This window comes from Pelophylax lessonae (genome assembly GCF_965119305.1).
Source record: "Pelophylax lessonae genome assembly, chromosome: 5".
Classification (NCBI taxonomy): domain Eukaryota; kingdom Metazoa; phylum Chordata; class Amphibia; order Anura; family Ranidae; genus Pelophylax; species Pelophylax lessonae.
The window spans coordinates 27,892,427-27,914,903 of NC_138772.1; positions in this window are offsets into that span (position 1 = coordinate 27,892,427).

The following is a 22,477-nucleotide window of genomic DNA, read 5'->3' on the forward strand; positions in this document are numbered from 1 at the left end:
TAGCGTGGGTTGTCAGCACCCAGGGCAAGGCAAGTAATTTGCGCCCCCTAACCCGCGGGATTTTAGCACTCGAGTCTCTTCCACTAGATTAGTTAAAGAAACCCTTACCCCCTAAGCACATGTATTGTTTGTTATGAAAATACTGATGTAATTAAAGTAAAATGCATCTAAATAAAAGTTTGAATGACCATCGTGCCCCCTTTCAATGCAGAGAGACCAGCGTGCCCCCTTTCAATGCAGGATGACCAGCGTGCCCCCTTTCAGTGCAGAATGACCAGCATGCCCCCTTTCAATGCAGAGAGATCATCGTGCCCCCTTGCAATGCAGACAGACCAGTGTGCCCCCCTTCAATGCAGAGAGACCAGTGTACCCCCTTTCATTGCAGAGAGACTTACCTGCAGCGGTGGCTTCTCCTCAGTTCCCCACATCTTCTCGAGTCTTCCGCGTCTCCTCGAGTCCTCCCGCCTCCTCCTCGGCCAATGGCATGAGTTCGCCTTTCTGACAATCAGGAAGCGGGTCTCGGACCCACTTCCTGATTGGCCAGGAGGAGGATCCGTGTGACAATAGCAAATTTTCATTCACTATTGTCACACAATGGGTGGGCTCGGGGCGCACTGCTCTGCGCCCCGGGTCCACCCTTTTTTTAAGCCTATTAGAGCCTCTGACTATAATCAGGCGATTAAAAAAAAAAAACCCACTCTGTGACAGCGCCAGGCTGCTGACTCACTTGCTGCTAAACTGACTGAGCAGTAAGGAGAGGGGGCATAGCCAGGGCTTGGCTTGCAAAGCCACCCCACCCTACACCAAGGGACAGGTGAGGCACAGTACAGCCCCGTCCCGACCTGCCATTTTCAGCCATAGGGCGGCCGCGCTGGACATCTCCCAGCCTAAAGATGGAGGCAGCCGCAGACAGTGTGTGAACTGTGTATGTCAGAGTCAGACAGACAGAGTGACACTGCAGATGCGCCCCCCCCAGATGTTGCGCCCGGTGCGGCTGGCCCCCCCCTGCACCCCCCACGCTACGCCACTGCCTTAATGTATACAGTGATGTCAGGGTGTTGTGAAATAGCAATACAAAGAGGTTCTAAAGCTAATGCCAACAAAAGAGGAGATAGAGGGCATCCCTGTTCAGTACCCCTACCCAGGAGGAAAAATTCAGAGTTGCATCCCGGGAGCCTAATGCGTGTTTTAAGTTTATTATACAAAGCCTGGAAGCAGGGCTGGCCCAATACATCGTGCTACCCGGGTCCAAGAATAAAAATTCTGCCCCCCCCCCCTCCAAAAAAAAACAAAAAGAAAAAAAAAAAAACATGCCCACCCTAAGTCCCCCGCATCCATTCGTTTATATAAATATTTGATTTTGAAAATATTATATATACTGTTTTCTTCTTCCATAACTCACCACCAGACTGATCTAACCAACACCCACTGTCTGTCCTCAGTCCTCCTGTCACTACTGTGTCTGCCGCAAGCACCATCGTAGAAGATCCATCCTGTTCTGCGTAAGATGGAGTGCACTGATGTCTGACGTCATTGCGCACACCACAATTAGGGAGAGTAACTGCGAGGGGTTGCGGTTTTTTAGGCACCACCAACATCCCAGGCCAAATTGCTCTGCACCTCTATGACAAGTCCATGCGATTTCCATTTTGTATGGAATTTTGAACAACGGGGCCCCTTCCTGCACCCAGCAAGTGTAACTGTGAGGGGTTGCGGTATTCAGGCACCACCAACAACCAAGGCCCAATTTTTCTGTACCTGTATGGCAAGTACATGCGATTTCAGTTTTGGATGCAATTTTTAACAGCAGGGCTCGTTCCTGCGACTTGCGCCTGCACATTTTCTTTTTATAAAATTGGCGTACCAGATCAAAATCCATTCCAGACCTGAAGGGATTGGGGGGGACTCTACGCTGTTTTTTTGTCTGTATTGCCGGGAGCCGACAATATATTACAGCCGCAAACAAGTTTAAATGACATTTTGTCCTGTAGAAATGTCAATATTGCTGCAGCAGGCTACAAACATCGCACAAATGCCCCACTTTACATCTACATTAGGGGACCCCCCAAGGAATGATATTTAAAGGAATTTTTCATTTTTATTGTTTCACTTTAAACATCATTAAAATCACTGCTCCTTAAAAAACGTTTTTTTTGGATTGGTACGAGTCCCCCAGGTCAGTACCCGGACCCACATACACTTTTTTGGCCAATAACTTGCATATAAGCCTTTAAAATGAGGACTTTTTATTTTTCATGTTCGAGTCCCATAGACTTCAATGGAGTTCAAAAGTTCTAACAAACTTTTCCCCCAGGGGGGGTGTTCGGCTCATCACTGCTGATGACGAATAAAAATAGCCCTGTGACATTTTTCCCTTGCAAATGAGTACAATGATGAGTTATAGATCCTGTTTCAGGCTGTTAGGTGTAATTTATGTACTTTACATAAACCGTACATAGCTGCCTGAGCACACTTCTACAGATGGGAGAGCTTCTGTCTGCAACTTGTGCAAACTAGACACAAAATGGCTGCAAAAGAGCTGTTAACCGCTTCAATACAGTGCCCATCAGTGCCGCTTATCAATGCAGTCTCAGCAGTGCCAATCAGTGCCACCTCATCAGAGCCCATCAGTGCTGCCTCATCAGTATAGAAGAAAAATTATTTGCAAATTGTATTCTTTTGTTTAGTAAAAAATGAAAATACCAGTGGTGACTAAGACACTATAAGAAAGCTCTATCTGTCTCAAATTAAAAAAAAAAAGATAAAAATGTAATTTGGGTACAGTGTTGCATGACCTCGCAATTGTCATTTAAAGTGAAAGCTGAAATTTGGCCTGGCCAGGAAGGGGGTGAAAGTGCCCGGGATTGAAGTGGTTAAAGGCGCTGTCACACTTTGAATGACAATTGTGCGGTCATGTAATGCTGTATAAAATGTATATAATTTTTCACACAAATAGAGCTTTCTTTTGGTGGTATTTAATCATCACTGGGTTTTGCTTTGGATTTTTTTGCTAAGAAAAAAAAAGAAAAAAAAAATTCTTTGTTTCATTTACAAAATCTTGCAAATAAATAATCTTTCTTCATGAATTTAGGCCAAAATGTATTCTGCTACATTTATTGCTAGAAATAACCCAACTCATTATTTAGTCTGTAGGAAAGTTATAGAGTCCACAAACTATGGTATATACTGTATCTGAGAATCCATCAATCCTGATGTACTGACTCATTTCTTGAGGCCTGAGAACAGGACAGTACAAATATCTGCCAAACCACTCCTTTTGTAAAGTAGAAAATCTGAAGTGCTTAGTAAGAGGCATGGAGAGTTTTTTGAAGTTGTAATTGTTGTCACTTTTTAAGGGGAAAATGAAGAAATATAAAAAATAAATAAAATATTTTTTTTTCACATACTGACACCTGATGAAGGTCCAATGATGGCTGCTGGTGAGGATTCACTTAGTGTATGTGCACTGATGAAGTTGCACTAATGTGCACTAATGCACTGCACTGATTAGCTGGCACTGATGAGGTGGCACTGACGGGTGCTGGTGAGGATCCACTGATAGGGTGGCACTGATTAGCCTTTACTGATTAGCACTGATGTGCACTATTTGACACTGATGAGCACTAATAGGGCAGTGTAGTGGCACTGATGAGCACTTTAGTGGCACTGATGAGCACTCACTGATGGCACTGTAGGGCACTGACGGCACTGTATGACACTTATGGACACTAATAAGCACTCACTGATGGCACTGATGTGCACTGTAGGGCACTGATGTGCAGTGTAGTAGCACCGTAGGGCACTGATAAGCACTTTAGTGGCACGTAGGGCAGCTGATAAGCACTCACTGATTGCACTGATCTGTGCACTGTAGGGTGCTGATGGCACTGATAAGCACTCACTGATGAGCACTGTAGTGGCACTGGTGAGCACTGTAGTGGCACTGTAGGGAACTGATGTAGCACCAATGAGCAATGTAGTGGCACCACAGAGCACTGATGGGCACTGTAGTGGCACTGATGGGCATTGTTGAGCATTGTAGTGGTTCTGATGGCACTGTAGTGGCACTGATGAGCACTGCAGTGGCACTGATGGGCACTGTAGTGGCATTGATGGGCACAGATGAGCACTGTAGTGGCACCGCAGGGCACTGATGAGCACTGTAATGGCACCGCAGGGCACTGATGAACACTGGAGTGGTACTGCTGGGAACTGATGAGCACTGGAGTGGCACTGATGGGCACTGTAGTGGCACTGTGGGGGAAACGATGAGCACTGTAGTGGCACCGCAGGGCACTGATCAGTATTATAGTGGCACTGATGAGCATTGTAGTGGAGCTGATGGCACTTTTGAGCACTGCTGACCACACAAAAAAATCTATCTACTCACACTGCTGCACTTAATACCCCTCCTCTCCTCACACACTGTATCGGTGTGAGGAGAGAGCTGAACCGGGCATAATCACAGTTTGTTTACAAAGCGATCACTCCCTCATTGGACGGAGCAATCAGGTGGTAAAGGGCTGCTGTGATTGGCCCTTTACCCTGATCCGTGATGCCGTACACTTCCAGATGCGCGCCCCAGGGGGCTTGCAGGAAGCGCAAGCACAGGAGGACATGAGTAGACGCCCTCTCAGAACTGCCAGCCACGCTGTAGCCGTCATTCGGCAAGTGGTTAAATATTGATTGACTTATAATAGGAGTTCTTGTCATATTTCATGTTGTCAGTAAAAAATGTTCTCTGTCAGTAAATTTCCCATGTTTTGTCAGTAAAAAAAAATCATCCGGGGTTGGCAACACTGCCTGGAAGTGAATGGAAGTAGATAGAAGATAACTAGGTGGAGTAGTGAGTAAACATTAAAGCACTGCAGGGATGAGAATATCGGCGGGTTGTTGATGGCGATGTACGGGGCTCTCTATGTAGTTGGAATGTAAATAAGATTTACATAACCATAGATTACTGATGACGAATAAAAATAGCTCCCGGGGCATTTTTCCCTTGCAAGTGAGTACAGTGATGAGTTATAGATTCTGTTTCAGGCTGTTAGGTGTAATTTACGTACTTTACATAAACCGTACATAGCTGCCTGAGCACACTTCTACAGATGGGAGAGCTTCTGTCTGCAACTTGTGCAAACTAGACACAAAATGGCTGCAAAAGAGTTGTTAACCGCTTCAATACAGTGCCCATCAGTGCCACTTATCAATGCAGCCTCATCAGTGCCACTTCATTAGTGCAGCCTATCAGGGCCCATCAGTGCTGCCTCATCAGTGCCCATCAGTGCCACTTATCAATGCAGCCTCATCAGTGCCACTTCATTAGTGCAGCCTATCAAGGCACATCAGTGCGGCCTCATCAGTGCACCTCATCAGTGCCAATCAGTGCCAATCAGTGCCACCATATCAGTGCCTCCTCATCAGTGCCAATCAGTGCCACCTCATCAGTGAAGCCCCTCAGGGCAGCCTATCAGTCCCCATCAGTGCAGCATGATCAGTATAGAAGAAAAATTACTTATTTCATTTTTTTTGTTTTTTGTTTACTAAAAAACAAATAACCCAGTGGTGACTAAATGGCACTAAAATAAAGCTCTATCTGTCTCTAAAAAAAAAAAAAAAAAAAAAAGATAAAAATTTCATTTGGTACAGTGTTGCATGACTTCTCAACTGTCATTTAAAGTGAAAGCTGAATATTGGCCTGGCCAGGAAGGGGGTGAAAGTGCCCAGGATTGAAGTGGTTAAAGGTGAACTTGCCCAGCCCTATTTTTAGCTTTCAGCGCTGTCACACTTTGAATGACAATTGTGCGGTCATGCAATGCTGTATGAAATGTTTATCATTTTTTCCACACAAATAGAGCTTTCTTTTGGTGGTATTTAATCATCATTGGGTTTTTTTTTTGCTTTTGTTTCTGTTATAAAATTTTGCAAAAAAATAATCTTTCTAAATAAATTTAGGCCAAAATGTATTTTGCTTAAAATAACCCAAATCATTATTTAGTCTGTAGGAAAGTTATAGAGTCCACAAACTATGATATATACTGTATCTGAAAATCCATCAATACTGATGTACTGACTCATTTCTTGAGGCCTGAGAACAGGACAGTACAAATATCTGCCAAACGACTCCTTTTGGAAAGTAGAAAGTCTGAAGTGCTTAGTAAGAGGCATGGAGAGTTTTTTCAAGTTGTAATTTTTGTCACTTTTTTTTTGGAAAATTAAGAAATAAAAAAAAAACACATTTTTACATACCAACACCTGATGAAGGTCCAATGATGGCTGCTTATAAGGTTGCAATGATTGGCTGGCACTGATGAGGCGGCACTGACGGATGAGAGAGAGCTCCCTGCTGCTCTTGTCGGTCAAGCTTAAAAGTTGGTATGCCTCCTCAATGGAAAAATAATTTTTTTGCCATACTGGTGACTGTGGGCTTTGATGACAAACTGCTGCGATAGGAACACTCGGACAGATGTGGCTGCACTGCTGGGTGCTGAAGAGGCTGCACTGCTGTCTTCTGATGAAGGTCCAATGATGGCTGCTGATGAGGGTGCACTTATGTGCACTGATGAAGTTGCACTGAGGTGCACTAATGCACTGCACTGAGGCTGCACTGATTAGCTGGCACTGATGAGGCGGCACTGACGGGTGCTGGTGAGGACCCAAAGATAGGGTGGCACTGATGAGCATTTACTGATGGGCACTGATGTGCACTATTGGAAACTGATGAGCACTAATAGGGCACTGTAGTTGCACTGATGAGCACTGTAGTGGCACTGATGAGCACTAATAGGGCACTGTAGTGGCACTTATGAGCACTTTAGTGGAACAGATGAGCATTCACTGATGGCACTGTAGGGCACTGATGGTACTGTAGGACACTGATGGACACTAATATGCGCTCACTGATGGCACTGACGCGCACTGTAAGGCACTGATGAGCACTCACAGATGGGCACTATAGGGCACTGATGGCACTGTAGTGGCACCGTGGGACACTGATGAACACTGTAGTGGCACTGTAAGTCACTGATGAGCACTGATAAGCACTCAGTGATGGGCACTGATGAGCACTGCAGTGGCACTAATGAGCATTGTAGTGGCTCCGTTTAGCACTGTAGTGGCACCGTAGGCCACTGATGAGCACTGTAGTGGCACTGTAGGGAACTGATGTGTCAATAATGAGCAATGTAGTGGCACCGAAGAGTATTGTAGTGGCAACATAGGGCACCGATGAGCACTGTAGTGGCACCACAGGGCACTGGTGGGCACTGTAGTGGCACTGGTGGGCACTGTAGTGGCATTGATGGGCATTGTAGTGGCACTGATGGCACTGTAGTGGCACTAATGGGCACTGTAGTAGCACTGATGGGCACTGATGAGTAGAGCTGCATGTTGCAAACATGTTGCAAACAGTGTTCAAGGGGCTACGCAAGCAGTCAGGCTAAAAGATGCCATGCTGTGCTTCAGTTGGTCTGTCTAGGGGATAGGAGTCACACCGGTGCAGAGATTCTGTCAGCTCTGCAGGGGCAGGCTCAGAAATGGTTGACGCCACGACAGCCTGAGCCAGGAATGGTTGTATGCGACAATGGCACCAACCTTCTCTCAGTCCTCTGACTGGAACACTTGACACATGTTCAGGGGCAGACTGAGCGGTCGTGCACTTCGGACGTGGTCCAAGGGCCCGGCCGGTTAGGGGCCCGCCGCCCAGTACAGAATTATTCACCCGATGTTGTCTCTAGACAACATCGGGCTATCGGGGCTACGTAAGTGGGAAGAGGGGAGGGGAGGGGCTCGGCAGCCGGCGCTACTTTGGTGGGAGGAGGGGCCCGGCGCTGCCTACTTCACTCCTGCGCCAGATGCAGGGCAGAGAGGCAGCCTCAGCTAGAAGATTCCGCCCCCTCTCTTTAGTCATCAAGGCATGGATCACTGGACCCTGAAAAAAAAAATCCCTCCTTCCATCTGGGCGGTGGCAGAGAGTGGGACAGGAACGGCTCCAGTTCAGCAGCACACACAGATCATCGCCGCTGAACTGGAGAGCGTGTGAGATGAGTGGGAGTCCGGGGAAGAGCCTGAAGCCGATTTGGACAAGGGGGAGGGGCCTAGAGGCAAGGGGGAGGAGTCACATGAGACAAGGGGAGGAGCCTGAAGATGAGGGAGAGGAGCCTGGAGACGTGTGAGACCAGGGGGGAGGGGCGCAGTGGCACTGATACCACCACAGATGAAGATTTCTCCATACCATCTCTGGAAGGTAGGGCATACAGCCTGCTTTTATCTTTCTGCTGTCAGTATCTGGCTGTAAATATTATTGTACCAGCCACCCCTTGTTCCATGCCCGCAGTCTCTGACTGCCCCTTGGGCCATGCCCACAGTCTCTGACTGCCCCTTGTGCCATGCCTGTAGTCTCTGACTGCCCTTTGTGCCATGCCTGTAGTCTCTGACTGCCCCTTGTGCCATGCCCACAGTCTCTGACTGCCCCTTGTGCCATGCCCACAGTCCCTGGCTGCCCCTTGTGCCAAGCCTGCAGTCTCTGACTGCCCCTTGTGCCATGCCTGTAGTCTCTGACTGCCCCTTGTTCTATGCCTGTAGTCTCTGACTGCCCCTTGTTCCATGCATGTAGTCTCTTACCGCCCCTTGTGCCATGCCCACAGTCTTTTACCGCCCCTTGTGCCACGCCCACAGTCTGTTACCGCCCCTTGTGCCATGCCCACCGTCTCTGACTGCCCCTTGTTCCATGCCCACAGTCTCTGACTGTCCCTTGTGCCATGCCCACAGTCTCTGACCATCCCTTGTGCCATGCCCACAGTCTCTGACCATACCTTGTGCCATACCCGCAGTCTCTGACCTTCCCTTGTGCCATGCCCGCAGTTTTTGACCATTCCTTCGTGCCATGTATGCAGTCACTGACCGTCTCTTGTTCCATGTTTGCAGTCAGTCCCTGATCTTCTCTTGTGCCATGTATGCAGTCACTGACCATCCCTTGTGCCATGTCTGCAGTCTCTGATCATCTGTTGTGCCATGTATGCAGTCTCTGATCGTCTCTTCTGCCATATATGCCGTCTCTGACCATCTCTTTTTGCCATATATGCCGTCTCTGACCATCTCTTTTTGCCATATATGCCATCTCTGGCCATCTCTTTTTGCCATGTAAGCAGTCTCTGACTATCTCTTGTGCAGTGTATGCAGTCTCTGTGGACAGTAATGTAAGGGGGAGCTCTATAGACTCTTGTGTAAAGGTGACTATGGTGACCAGAGACTCTTTTACATCTGAGTTTCCCTTTACACCAGAGTCCACAGCGAAGCCTCTTACATCAGAGTCCTTAGAGTTCTCCTTTACATCAGGGTCCACAATGTTCTCTTTTACTTCAGGGTCCACAGAGTTCCCACTTATATTGTAACGGAAAACCCTGTGTTGGGTTTTATTAACCTGACCTTCATATAAATGGAGAAATATGTTTTTGGCCTATTGCTATACTTAAAACACATTGCTAATCACACTAGTAACATGTGCAATTAACACAATATATAGCCTAAATATTGATATTTGAACTGTTTTGCACTGAAATTAGACATTTTATGTAATTTTTTGAATTGTCTGTAAAAAATGTCGCTCTGTTAGTAAATTTCATGTGACTCTGTGTTGTAAATTTTGGAGACCCTGTCAGTAAATTTCACTCCGGGAGGTTAGCAACACTGCACCCCATTATAGTGCCCCCCTCCCTCAACTATGTATCCTGAGCGCTGCTTGCCCATCTCCTGCGTCTGGGCCTGGCATAGCAGGTGCCGCCAGATAGAGGGGAGTGAGAAGAGCAGACACATGTCCGCTCTCCTCCCCTTCTTCTGGAGGTGGGATGTGGGTGTGGCTGGAGGCAGAATGTGGGTGTGGCTGGAGGTGGGGCAATGGTTGGCTGGAGGCGGAACATGGGTGGGGCCTGGAAGGGGGCACTAAATTTATTTTGCCTGGGGGCCCTGAGGGTTCTCAGTCCGCCCCTGCACATGTTCCATGCTTGGCACATGTCCTGAATTTGGTGGTGCAGCATTTCTTGAACAGATACCTGGACTTACAAGATCTCCTGAGGCAGGCCAGAAAAGTCTGTGGCCATTTCCGGCGTTCATACAATGCCAGTGCTCAGCTATCTGACATTCAACGGGAATTCAACCTTCCCACTAACTGCCTCATTTGTGACATGCCCACCAGGTGGAACTCAATGTTGGCAACACTGCAGCGCCTGCACACGCAGCAGAGGGCCATCAATCAGTACCTGTGTGAGTATGGCACAAGGACAAGCTCAGGGGAGCTTGGCTTCTTTTCGCCACACCAGTGGCTAATTAAAAAGGATGCATGCACTGTCCTGTCACCATTTGAGGAGGCTACAAGGATGGTGAGACGGGACGATGCATGCATCAGTGACACTATCTCTCTAGTCTACCTGCTGGAGCACACGCTTCATGGAATCATGGACAGGGCACTTAAGGCAGAACAGCGGCAGGAAGAGGAGGACTTCCTTTTCTCACAAGGCCCCCTTTATGCAGATATCATTCCTGCAGGGCCACAAAACACAGGAGGAAGTGGAGGATTAGGATGATGATTTCGGCAGCATGGATGTAGAGGATAGCATACAGCAGTCTTCAAGGGATGGTTTTCATTCCCCAGAAACCCCAGGAGTTGTACGTGGTTGGGGAGAGGTTGCTCCTGACAATGTCATCCTTAGTGACCCAGAGGACTCAGAAGCTCATGACTCCTCCAACTTACGTTGCATGGGCTCCCTGATTCTTCAAAGCCTGCGAAAGGTCCATAGGATTTGTGGTATCAAGGAGAGGGATAAAACCCTTCTTGATCCACGTTACAAGGGTAAAATTGCAGAGCACATCCTGACTTCGCAGAGGTAGCAGAGGATGAAACATCTTAAGGACGCCTTGAAGAAAAATTTGTGTAACACCTTTCCAGACACTGGGAGGTTAACATTCTCTGGACTTGTTTCCGAGGCATCGTTCAGCCAAAGGAGGAGTGGTGGAGAAGGCGGCTGGCTGACCAATGCCTTTAAACAGTTCTTTAGTCCTCAGCATCCAGGGCTGTTAGGTTTAAGCAACCATTGGCAGCATCTCCATCATATGGTGCAGGATTATCTAGGGGCAAGAGCAGACTTGGAGACCTTTCCAACTGAGCATCCACTGGGTTACTGGGTCTTGAGGATGTACTACTGGCCAGAACGTGCTCAATATGCAATGGAGCTACTGGCCTGTCCTGCTTCCAGCATGCTTTCCGAAAGGACATTCAGTGGTGCTGGAAGTTTTGTGATGGACAAAAGAGTGCGTCTGTCCACAGACTTATGACGGATCACCCTGTCCCTGGATTATAAACCCCTTTGTTCCATTCTCCTATTAGTTTGGGACATTACCTTCTATTTCATTTTATGTTCACTTTATTCATCTACTGAACAAACAACTGAACAGTCGGACCCCTAGCAGATTGCTAATATTATCAGCTCAACCACCTGTCTTCCACACATCGTTGAAGGCTATACCAGCTCTCTCACTCTTCTGCTTGGATTGCTAAATCACTAGCTCTTATAAGAGTGTTTCCTGCTCTACTCCACAGCATCTATCCAACTAGGGGGAAGAGAACATCTCTGGCGGCGGATCCCCTCTTTCCATTGGGACGGCCGCTACAACTGGTGGCAAGCGGTGGGATGGTTCTTTTCCCCTAGAGGAGATGCTACATCTGGTTTTGAGAATGGAATGAGCAAATGGAGAAGTTGTCAACCTTGAAGGATTTGTTGGAGAACCGTGGCCGACCAGCAAATAACTGTGCCAAAAAGGAACTACTTGCCGAGCTGATGGAAATGGACCAAAACTACGGTATGACTGAAGCAACAGCCTCAAATCTGGAGGATGAGTTGATGCAGACTGTGCATATGCGGTTGGCTTTGTATGGACCCAATCCTCCTGCAGACATTATTTCCAGGTGATGAACGCCGCTATCGCTGAGGACAGAGAGAAGCGACAATACCAGTTGCGCATGGCGGAGATCCAGAGACCAGTGAGCCTAGCTGTGGAGAACACTCCAGCCCCAACAGAGCGGAAAAAGGTACGCTTCACAGCCTTTAAGAGTTTCCAGGAATCGGAGGGGGAAATAGAAGGCTACTTAGCCGACTTTGACAGACAACGCGCCTTAGACAAAGTACCCACGGACGAATGGGTAACCATCCTGGCCGGGAAGTTAACAGGTAGAGCTGTGAAAGCCTTTAGAGCTATACCTGATGAGGAGATTCACCTCTACTGGCAGTCAAGGAGGCCTTGCTTGCCCGGTACTCAGTCACCCCCAGAGGCGTACAGGAGACGGTTCTGGGAGTCTAAAAAGCACAGATTCCTACACTGAGTGGGCCTGCCGTCTCCACAGAACAGCCTCTCACTGGATTACCGGTTGTCAAGCCATATCAGGAGAGCATGTGTTACAGCTGTTTCTATTGGAACATTTTTTCAATACCCTGCAGCTGGAGATACGGGTATGGATTCGGGATTGGCAACCGCTCACCTGAAGCAGTTCGTCTGGCCGACGAATATACTGACTCCAGGAAAGCAGAGCATGTCTCAGTAAGGCCTTCCCTCGCTCGCCCTGAATCCTGGGCTTCTGTGCCCCCCGGTCCTACACTTTACCGGGGACCCCCTAGAGAACAACCCATCCCACCCAGGAATGGGGTGCTTTGTTTCTGTTGTAAGCAAGTGGGACATGTTAAGAGTGATTGTCCCCTGGAGCCCTCCAGACCTACCTGGGGCCGCCCCAACATTGCAACATCCAGAGCTACAGCCCGGCCACCCACTGCCTGCAAACAGAGATTGACATAGAGGAATATTGGGGGGTACTGCATGAGGCTGATCCAATACAAGCAGCCACCCAGGATAACCAGCAACTTCATTGGCAAATAGTGCTTGTGGACAGGCAATCGGTCCGTGGATTAAGAGACACTGGAACTACCACCTAGTACGAGATAAAGGACATACCGGACAAACTGTGGCCATCTGGATAGCTGGGGGAGCTGTATATCGCCTACCCACTGCCCGTGTTCATCTAGATTTGGGAGCAGGATCCGGCATTGTAAACATGGGGGTTATAAAAGACTTACCCGCTGAAGTTTTATTGGGGAATGACTTAGGTTCCCTAACCTTTGCCTACATCCCCAAGGAACCTGCTGAAGCTCATCCTGTCATCACTCGCATGCAAGCGAGGACTGCAGACGCCGACTCACATGCCAGAGAGACTCAGGTAAGAGACAAAATCCCGACTGTAACCCTAGACCCAGCCCTGTTAGCCTGGGATACCCCAGAGGAGTTTGGGAGGGAAAACCAGGAAGACCCCACCTTATCTAAATACAGAGCAAAGGCAGATACTGAGTGTAACAGAACCGCCGACCTACACCTTGGTCTTCCGTCAGTATACGTCTTCCTCGCAGTCATGAACATATATAGATATTCCAGCCGCCCTCCATACAAAGCTAGCCTGACATTTAGCTTGTACTAGAATCACTCTTTATTGAACAGTCACACAGAATTTATATACAGCATGGACCTCCCCCTCCTGATCATTTTACCACACACAGGTCAGGGGTTGCATGATTATATTATCATATGCAGATGAAATTGTATACAGAAACAGAATTAACCTGAACTATTTATCTAGCCATCTGGACAGAACAATGTGGGCTCATTAACATTTAAAAATGGGACAGGCAGACTTAACACAATACACATTATCTCAATACACAAACAATAGGACAAGTCTGCCAATGACAGTCTGAATGTCTACTACATTGAAACACGTGGAATACACATCTAGGTGCTACAGACTCCATGGCAACAGGCCACAGGTCTCACAGTGCAAAGTGGGATCAAATCTCCACATTTCTTGAGAGACATCATTGACAAATATCACTCTCCCATCTGAAGCCATCCAAACCATTCTCTCAGCGTCCCCAAAGTATCTGTCCCTCACTCCCAGTGACGGTGAACACCGTCACACTAAGCAAGGGGAAGTAAGGGGCGAGAGGTTTGTCTGGGAGCAAGATAGACTTTACAGATATACAGAGGTTTATGGTGAAGGGGTAGCCCCATCCAAGAAGTGCCAACTGGTAATTCCCAAGAAGTACCGGTGGGAGCTTCTCAGGATTGGGCATGACATACCCCTAGCCAGACATTTGGGAGTACGCCGCACATCCCATAGGGTGACCCAGAACTTCTTTCCGCCAGGGGTCTCTAGGGATATTCGACAGTATTGCAAAACCTGTGACACTTGTCAGCGGGTGGGGAAAGGTAATGATCACCCAGAAGCTTGATTAGTGTCTATGCCCATTATTGAGGAGCCTTTTAGTAGAATAGCCGTTGACCTAGTGGGTCACCTAGCTAGGCCCCATCCATCCGGTAAGAAGTACATACTTACCGTGGTGGACTACGCTACCCGCTACCCGGAGGCGAGGACTCTATCGAATATCCATGCAGAGACCATTGCCAAAGCTCTGGTACGGATATTCACTAGATAGGGGTTCCCCGAGGAAATAATTTCCGATCAAGGAACACAATTCACTGCAGAACTAACCCAACAACTTTGGAAAGTCTGTGGTATTAACCTCCCTGGCGGTATGATTATGTCTGGAATTTTGTACCGAAAGCGTGGAAATTTGGTGTTATGTATTGTAGGCCTACAATTCTTAGTAATTACTGACATAAACCTGACCAAACAAGACTCTAGTAGACATCCCAGGTGTGATAAAGTTTGAAACACAAAATCATGAATTATAATCTAATAAATAATATAATTTTATTCAATAATGTAATGTATAATGAAATTTGTCAAACAAAGAAAATTCAATAAACATCCTGAGTGTGATAAATTTTGAAACATGGGACTGCGCAAAGTCCGACATCACAATCAGGACAATGGAACCTGGTTTCCTTTCGGACTTTCTTTCCATTGCTATCTCTCTTTGAGCAGCAAACTATGCACATCCTGGTAGGTGCTGCCTTTCTTGCGGTTGACAGGATGTAGTCCACAAAGTGACGACCAGTCAGGCGTTCTGGGTTGACAACATCAACACCACAACGTCCAGGCCTGTTCACAACTACTGATGGTGTCTGGTGGTTGACAAAAATCCACTCAGCCACCTTCCAGATAAACTCAGAATGAACAAGAGGCGTGTCACTCTTTGCTCTGTGCAGGGTATATGCATTCCAAAGGCATTGTTACAGAAGATGTATGAATATCTTCTTATAATATTTTTTTTGTTGTTTGTGCATAGCCGGATAAAATGTCATTGCCTGATCGGCTCTGTCGACACCTCCCATGGTTTTATTATAGTCTATCATGACTTGCGGCTTCAGCACATCTTTCCACCTTTTGTGTGGACCATGGCAGTGGAGGTATTGTGCACAGTACTCATGAGATACATGTCCTTCTTGTCTCGCCATCGCATTGCCATCATCTTACCCTTCTGCCAGGCAACCATTTCTCAGATTTTTAGTTTTTTTCTGGCAAACATAGATGGCATGTCCCGTCGGTTAGGCCTAACGATACCATATGCGTCAGTCTTGTTTTGTAGCAAAACCTCATACAGTTCCTGAGACGTATAGAAATTGTCCATGGTCACACAATATTCCTGGTTCAGCAATGGCTCCAGCAGTGTAAGGACAGATGATGTGGCCATCCCATAGCCGCTGTACCTTGGGTTGAACTTCGTGGCTTTACCTGTGTAAATGACCGAATTCCAGATGTACCCAGTGGATGACTCGCAGAGCATGTATGATTTGATGCCAAACCACGCTCTTTTGGATGCAATGTGCTGTATCCAGCTTAGGCGTCCCTTGTAGGCCATCAAACTTTCATCCACGCTGATGTCCCTTTCTGGCACGTAGGTCCGCTGGAAATTGGTCACAATAATTTCCCATTCCTCCCAGTTTTTTTTAGTTTGGGCGCAGGATGTCTGGCCTCATCAAACTCTTCATTGTTTGTGAAGTGGAAATACTTCATAATCAGGGAAAACCGGTATTCTGACATCACGGTTCCCAAAAACGGAGTGGCCAGTACCTTTTTGGTGGTCCAGTACCATTTCTGGAACGGTTTCCCACCAACCCCTGAAGAATGATGAGTCCCAGAAACTGCCAGATGTCCTCTTTCGTCACCAGTTTCTGCATCTGGAAAACCTGGCATGCAGCATAGCGGATTGCTGCTCTTGCTAGCGATTTGTCTCTATGACAAATTTTTCAATTACTTCCTCAGTGAGGAATAATTGCAGGTATGCCAGAGGGTCAGCACGCTCAACATCTACCTTCATCCCAGGTGATCCAGTGAACGGGAATCTTGGGGGCGCTACGTGGTCCGTATCGCAGTCAATAGCGCACCAAGTGCGCACATCGCTGAGGTCAGGTGCAGGATCATCGCCATTGTCACTTGCGAGATCAGTGTCAGTGTCAGACGACAAATCACCCCACGACTCACTATCGCTCAGTTCTGCGAGCACCGCCATGTCGCTGTTGCTGCCGCTTTCACTCAACTGGTCCAAAACCGGTTTAGCAAAGTGGCGCTTTTTTGATGCCATGTTATATTTTTATGGGCACAAATGACAATATAATGTCAGGCAAGGGCACTGTAATGTATGAAATGTCAGATTTGAGGTAATCTGAGGTAATACAGTGTAATCCTCTCAGATTACACTGTATCACCTGTTTTTTTTTATGTTTTCACTTTCAAATTTCCCACCCTGTTCTGCTTCTGTGCGCCGCAGCTGCACGCAGGGAACGGAACCAGGAAGTCAGACGCCGGCCAGCTGGCGATTAGAGCGAAGGACATCGCTTGATCGCCGGGAGAAGGTAAGGGGACTGCACTGGCAGGTAAGGGGGCTCCGCTGGCACTCTGCAAAGCTACACCGAGCGTGACTCGGGGCTACCGCTCCTGACAGTAAAATGAACCCAGGGTCATGCTCGGGATCACCGCTAAGAAGGTTAAGCCATTACATAGTTCACCTTACCACCCCCAGACCAATGGTTTCTGTGAGCGGTTCAACGGTACCCTTAAGCAGATGTTAGGGACCTTTACCGACACCTGCAGAGACTGGGAGAAGTTCCTTCCTCACCTCTTGTTTGCTTACAGAGAGGTGCCGCAGGAATTGACTGGGTTTTCCCCTTTTAAGTTGCTTTATGGGAGAAGGGTGCGAGGCCCCCTGAATCTCATTAGGGAACACTGGGAAGGGGAAATGGAACATGAAGGGACCCCCATCCTGCCATATGTCCTGGAACTCAGGGACCGCTTAGAGCAGTTGGCTAGGTTGGTAAAAGACATGCGTGCGTTTTGGGTGGGGCAAAAGGTTCAGGTCTTAAAGCCTACCAGACAGGACAAACTTCAGGCAGCATGGCAGGGTTCTTACCAGGTGGTGGAACAACTCTGTGACACCACTTATGTAGTTGCCAGCTGTGCTGATGCGAGGATACAACATTCCTTTCATATTAATATGTTCAAGAGAGGCAGGAGGAGATACTTGCTATATTCAGTTACAGATGTCCCAGACAGCCTCCCCGACCTACTAGAAAGAGATGTGCAGTCCGATCTTCTCAGTCAGGTGAAGCTAGGAGCTAGGCTAACAGAGAGAGAGAGAAGGAACAAGCTCATCAGTTATTAGAAAATAAGCAACAGACCATCTCCCAAGAGCCAGGGTACACCACGTTAGCTACCCACAAGCAGTCCGAGAGGGAATTCGAAAGGAGATGCAAGAAATGTTACAGCTAGGTTTTATCGAACCCTCTGACAATCCATGGGCTTCCCCAGTAGTCCTTGTCCCTAAGAAAGATGGAACCACCCAGTTCTGCATGGACTACCGGCGATTAAACAATCTGACTGTTACGGATGCGTACCCGATGCCCAGAATGGATGAGCTGCTAGATCGCCTAGCCCGGGGGCGCTATCTGACCACCATATACCTGTGTAAAGGCTATTGGCAGATACCCCTGGCCAGGGAAGTTATCCGCAAGTCGGCCTTCATCACCCCGTTTGGCTTGTACCAGTTTCGAATCATGCCATTTGGGATAAAGAATGCCCCAGCCACCTTCCAGCGCATGGTGAATGGACTCCTCGATGGCTTCCAGGACTTCACCTGTGCGTACCTGGATGACATTGCGGTCTACAGTGAGTCCAGGCAAGTGCCATGTTGGCATGGCCGAAGTCCAGTATTTGGGCCACCGGGTGGGGTGTGGAAAAGCAGCAACCAGAACCTGCTAAAATTGAAGCCATCACAAACTGGCCAACACCCCACACTAAGACTTAAGTTTTGGCTTTTCTGGGAACTGCTGGGTATTACAGACATTTCGTACCTGACTACAGCGCTACTGCCAAACCCTGACAAAGAAAAAACTTACCTAGGCAGGTCCTGTGGTCTCCAGCATGTGAGGCCGCTTTCAGTCACTAAAACAAGCCCTAAGTAATGATCCTGTCTTGGCTGCCCCAGTTCCTAACCAGTGGTTTATTGTACACACATATGCTTCTTTGTTTGGACTGGGGGCAGTCTTAAGTCAAGTCGGAGAAGATGGAGGAGAGCACCCTGTCGCGTACCTCAGTAGAAAGCTGTTACCCCGGGAGGTGAGCTATGTGGCAGTGGAAAAAGAATGTTTAGCCTTGGTGTGGGCACTGAAAAAACGAACCCCTTACTTGCACGGAATTTACATTGATAACAGACCACTACCCGTGGGTGTGGCTTAACCGGGTGGCAGGAGACAATGGCTGCTTACTGCGCTGGAGCTTGGCACTACAGCCCTACAATTTTACCACCCACTATTGGCCCTGTAAGCAGAACAGAAATGCCGAAAAGTTGTCCTGGCAAATGGAACTCAGCACCTAACCTAAATCTGGACATCCCCAAGTCGGGAGCCGACAATACATTACAGCCGGGAGCAAGTTTAAATGACATTTATTCCTTTAGAAATGTCAGTATTGCTGCAAAAGGCTACATACATCGCACAAATGTGCCACTTTACAGGAACATTAAGGGGACCCCCCCAGGCACAATATTCAAAGGAATTTTTCATTTTTATAGTTTCACTTTAAGCATCATTAAAATCACTGCTCCTTTATAAACGATTGTTTAAAAAACAAAAATTGCATTGGTACATGTCCCCCAGGTCAGTACCCGGACCCCCATACACTTTTTTTGGGCAATAACTTACATTTAAGCCTTTAAAATGAAGACTTTTGATTTTTGACATTCGAGTCCTATACACTTCAATGGAGTTCGATTGTTCGAACTAACTTTTCCCCTGTTCGCAGTGTTCTAGTGCAAACCGAACCGGGGGATGTTCGGCTCATCACTACTGTTCGACTTTGGTTTTGTTTGTTCTATGTGCACTTCCAGGGATCTCTGGCTGAATTCTATGTTTGCACCTATGTATGGAATTCTATGTTGTATCTGTATGCCTCACATATGTACATTCATGTAGATGTTGTGCATTGTCTTTTGTTCTGTCTGTCGTTTTGTAAAAGCATTCCTCCTAAACCGAGTCCCACTGACTCTCCTCCCAGTACCTTCATTCTGCGGTTGCTCAACCATGCTAGGTGCTTCAGGCTGCTAGAGTTCAAGAAAAGTTGCATTTTCAGAATGGCAAGCTGCTAATCTTCCCTGACTATTCAGTGGAAACACAGAAGCTCAGGAAGTTGTTTGACCAGATGAAGGCGTTCCTTAGGGAGTGTCCTACTTCCTGCTCACTTACGGGTCCAAGATGAAGAAACTGTACATGAGGCCTCTATCTGGATCGAATCCCTCACCGTTGGGGGAATTGTCTGCTTGTTGTGCCCCTTGGCTTTTTAGGGAGTGAGCCCCCCCCCTTACACCAGTTAGGTGTACCGCTCTACTGGTTTCTCAGTGAAAGTTGATACTTTTCGAACTTTTGCTCTTCAGGCAATGATTTTGTACCATTACTGAACATATTATTTCATATGCTGTTGCTGTTTTTTTCTTTTATGGTATACAGATGGATTTGCCCAAGAGACTTTACCATATACACTAAATTGTCAAAAGTATTGGGACGCCTGCCTTTACACGCACATGAACTTTTATGGCATCCTTGAGAGTTCCCGGGTTCTTTATGGACCTTGCTTTGTGCACTGGTCCAAATCATTTGGTGGAGGGGGGGATTATGGTGTGAGGTTGTTTTTCAGGGGTTGGGTCTGGCCTCTTAGTTCCAGTGAAGGGAACACTTAAGATGTCAACATACCAAGACATTTTGGACAATTTTATGCTCCCAACTTTGTGGGAACAGTTTGGGGATGGCCCCTTCCTGTTCCAACATGAATGCACAACAGTGCACAACCCAAGGTCCAATAAGACATGGATGAGAGAGTTTGGGATGGAGGTGGGCCAACTCAATATTGAACCCTACAGACTAAGACTGGGATGCCATTAAAGTTCATGTGCGTGTAAAGGCAAGTGTCCCAATACTTTTGACAATATAGTGTATATACATGTTGCTATGCAAGCATGCCAGCACCTCCATTGACTACAGGGTGCTAATTCTATCAAGTTTGTCCACCTGGCTCATGTCCCTTTGCCTTAACTGGCTGGTTACGATGTTCTGTTTTGGGACTTATGCAAACCATGTATGAGATGGCGATGCAGGGTGGGGGAGGGTTGTTTTTTTCCCAGGGGTTGGGGGGGGGGGCACCATTCTTGGCACTGTGGCACTATTCCTTCCACTGACACCAATGATGTGGCACTATTCCTTCTACTGGCATTAACAACACAGCACCATTCTTTCCACTGACACCAATGAAGAGACACTAACACTGACACCAACAATAAGGTGTTTTCCTTCCACTGACATTTTAATAAACTTTCCAAAATGTCTCCTGTCGTTATTTACATACACTGCCTTTTATGGGGTGAATGGGTAGGGGTACAGTGTACCCTATACCCATTCACATAGGGAGGGGGTCCGGGATCTGGGGGGCCACCCTTGTTAAAGGGGGCTTCCAGATACCGATAAGACCCCTGCCCACAACCACCGGCCAGGGTTTTGGGGATGAGGCCCTTGTCCCCATCAACATGGGGGCAAGGTACTTTGAGGTGGGGGGTGCAGAGCTCCCCCTGCCCCAAAGCACCAACACCCCCCCATGTTGAGAGCATGTGGCCTGGTATGGTCCAGGGGGGGTGCAGCCGCTCGCTCGTCCCCTCCCGCTTCCTGCCCTACTGGGCTGCGCGTTCAGATAAGGGTCTGGTATGGATTTTGGGGGGACCCCACATCGTTTTTTCAGGGTGAGGCTACCCTCAAATTCCATACCAGACCTGAAGGGCCTGGTTTGGAACCTGGGGGGGACCCCCACGCATTTTTCTTCCCATTTTTGGCATGGAGTTCCCCCTCAAGATTCTCACAGCGCAAGTCGCACCGCAAGTCGGATCATCCTGATCCGACTTGCGGTGCGACTTCCATTCAAATCAATAGGCTCCCATAGGGAACCATTGATTTTGAATGGAAAAAAAGAAAAACGTATAACGTGGCTGAATGTACTTCATCACGTTCGGTCGCGTTCGGTCCCGTTTTTGCGTTTGAAACGCTGGGAAACACACGTTCGAATGCAAATAATTGCGTTCCAGAAAACGTCCCTGAACTCAACTGCCTGCAAATGACTGTAAGCGACCCTGTGTACATGGACAGATAAGATAACATGCAGGTGGGTTCAGGGGCTTCTGAAAAAAAACGCCCAACTGCTCCAAAACGGCCATTTACAACGTCCCGTGTACATGGAGCCTTAAATGCAAGTTATTGGCCAAAAAAGTGTATGGGGACCTGGGTACTGCCCTGGGGGACATGAATCAATGCAAACATTTTTTTTTTTTAATTATCGTTTTTACAGGAGCAGTGATTTAAATAATGCTTAAAGTGAAAAAATAAAAATGAAAAATTCCTTTAAATATCGTGCCTGGGGGTCCCCTTAATGTGCCTGTAAAGTGGCACATTTGTGCGATGTTTGTAGCCTGCTGCAGCAATAATGGCATTTTTAAAGGAAAAAATTTCATTTAAACTTGCTTGCGGCTTTAATGTATTGTCAGCTCCTGGCAAAACAGGTAAAAAAAATTGTCTGGTATGGGATTTAAGGGGAACCACGTGCCAAAATGTAAAAAATAAATGGCTCGGGGTTCCCCCTAAAATCCATACCAGACCCTTATCCAAGCACACAGCCTGGCTGGTCCGGATGGGGGTGGGGGCGAGTGAGCGCCCTCCCTCTTGAACCATACCAGGCCACATGCCCTCAACATGGGGGGAGGGTGCTTTGGGGCAGGTGGGAACAGGGGTCTCTTCCCGACAACCATGGGCTGTGGTTGTGGGGATCTGTGGGGGGAGGCCTATCAGAATCTGGAAGCAAATGCCGACCCCCCATATTTGAATGGTTATTGGGTATATTGTACCCCTACCCATTCACCAAAGAAGTGTACAAAAAAATAAAGACAATAGCAAGTTT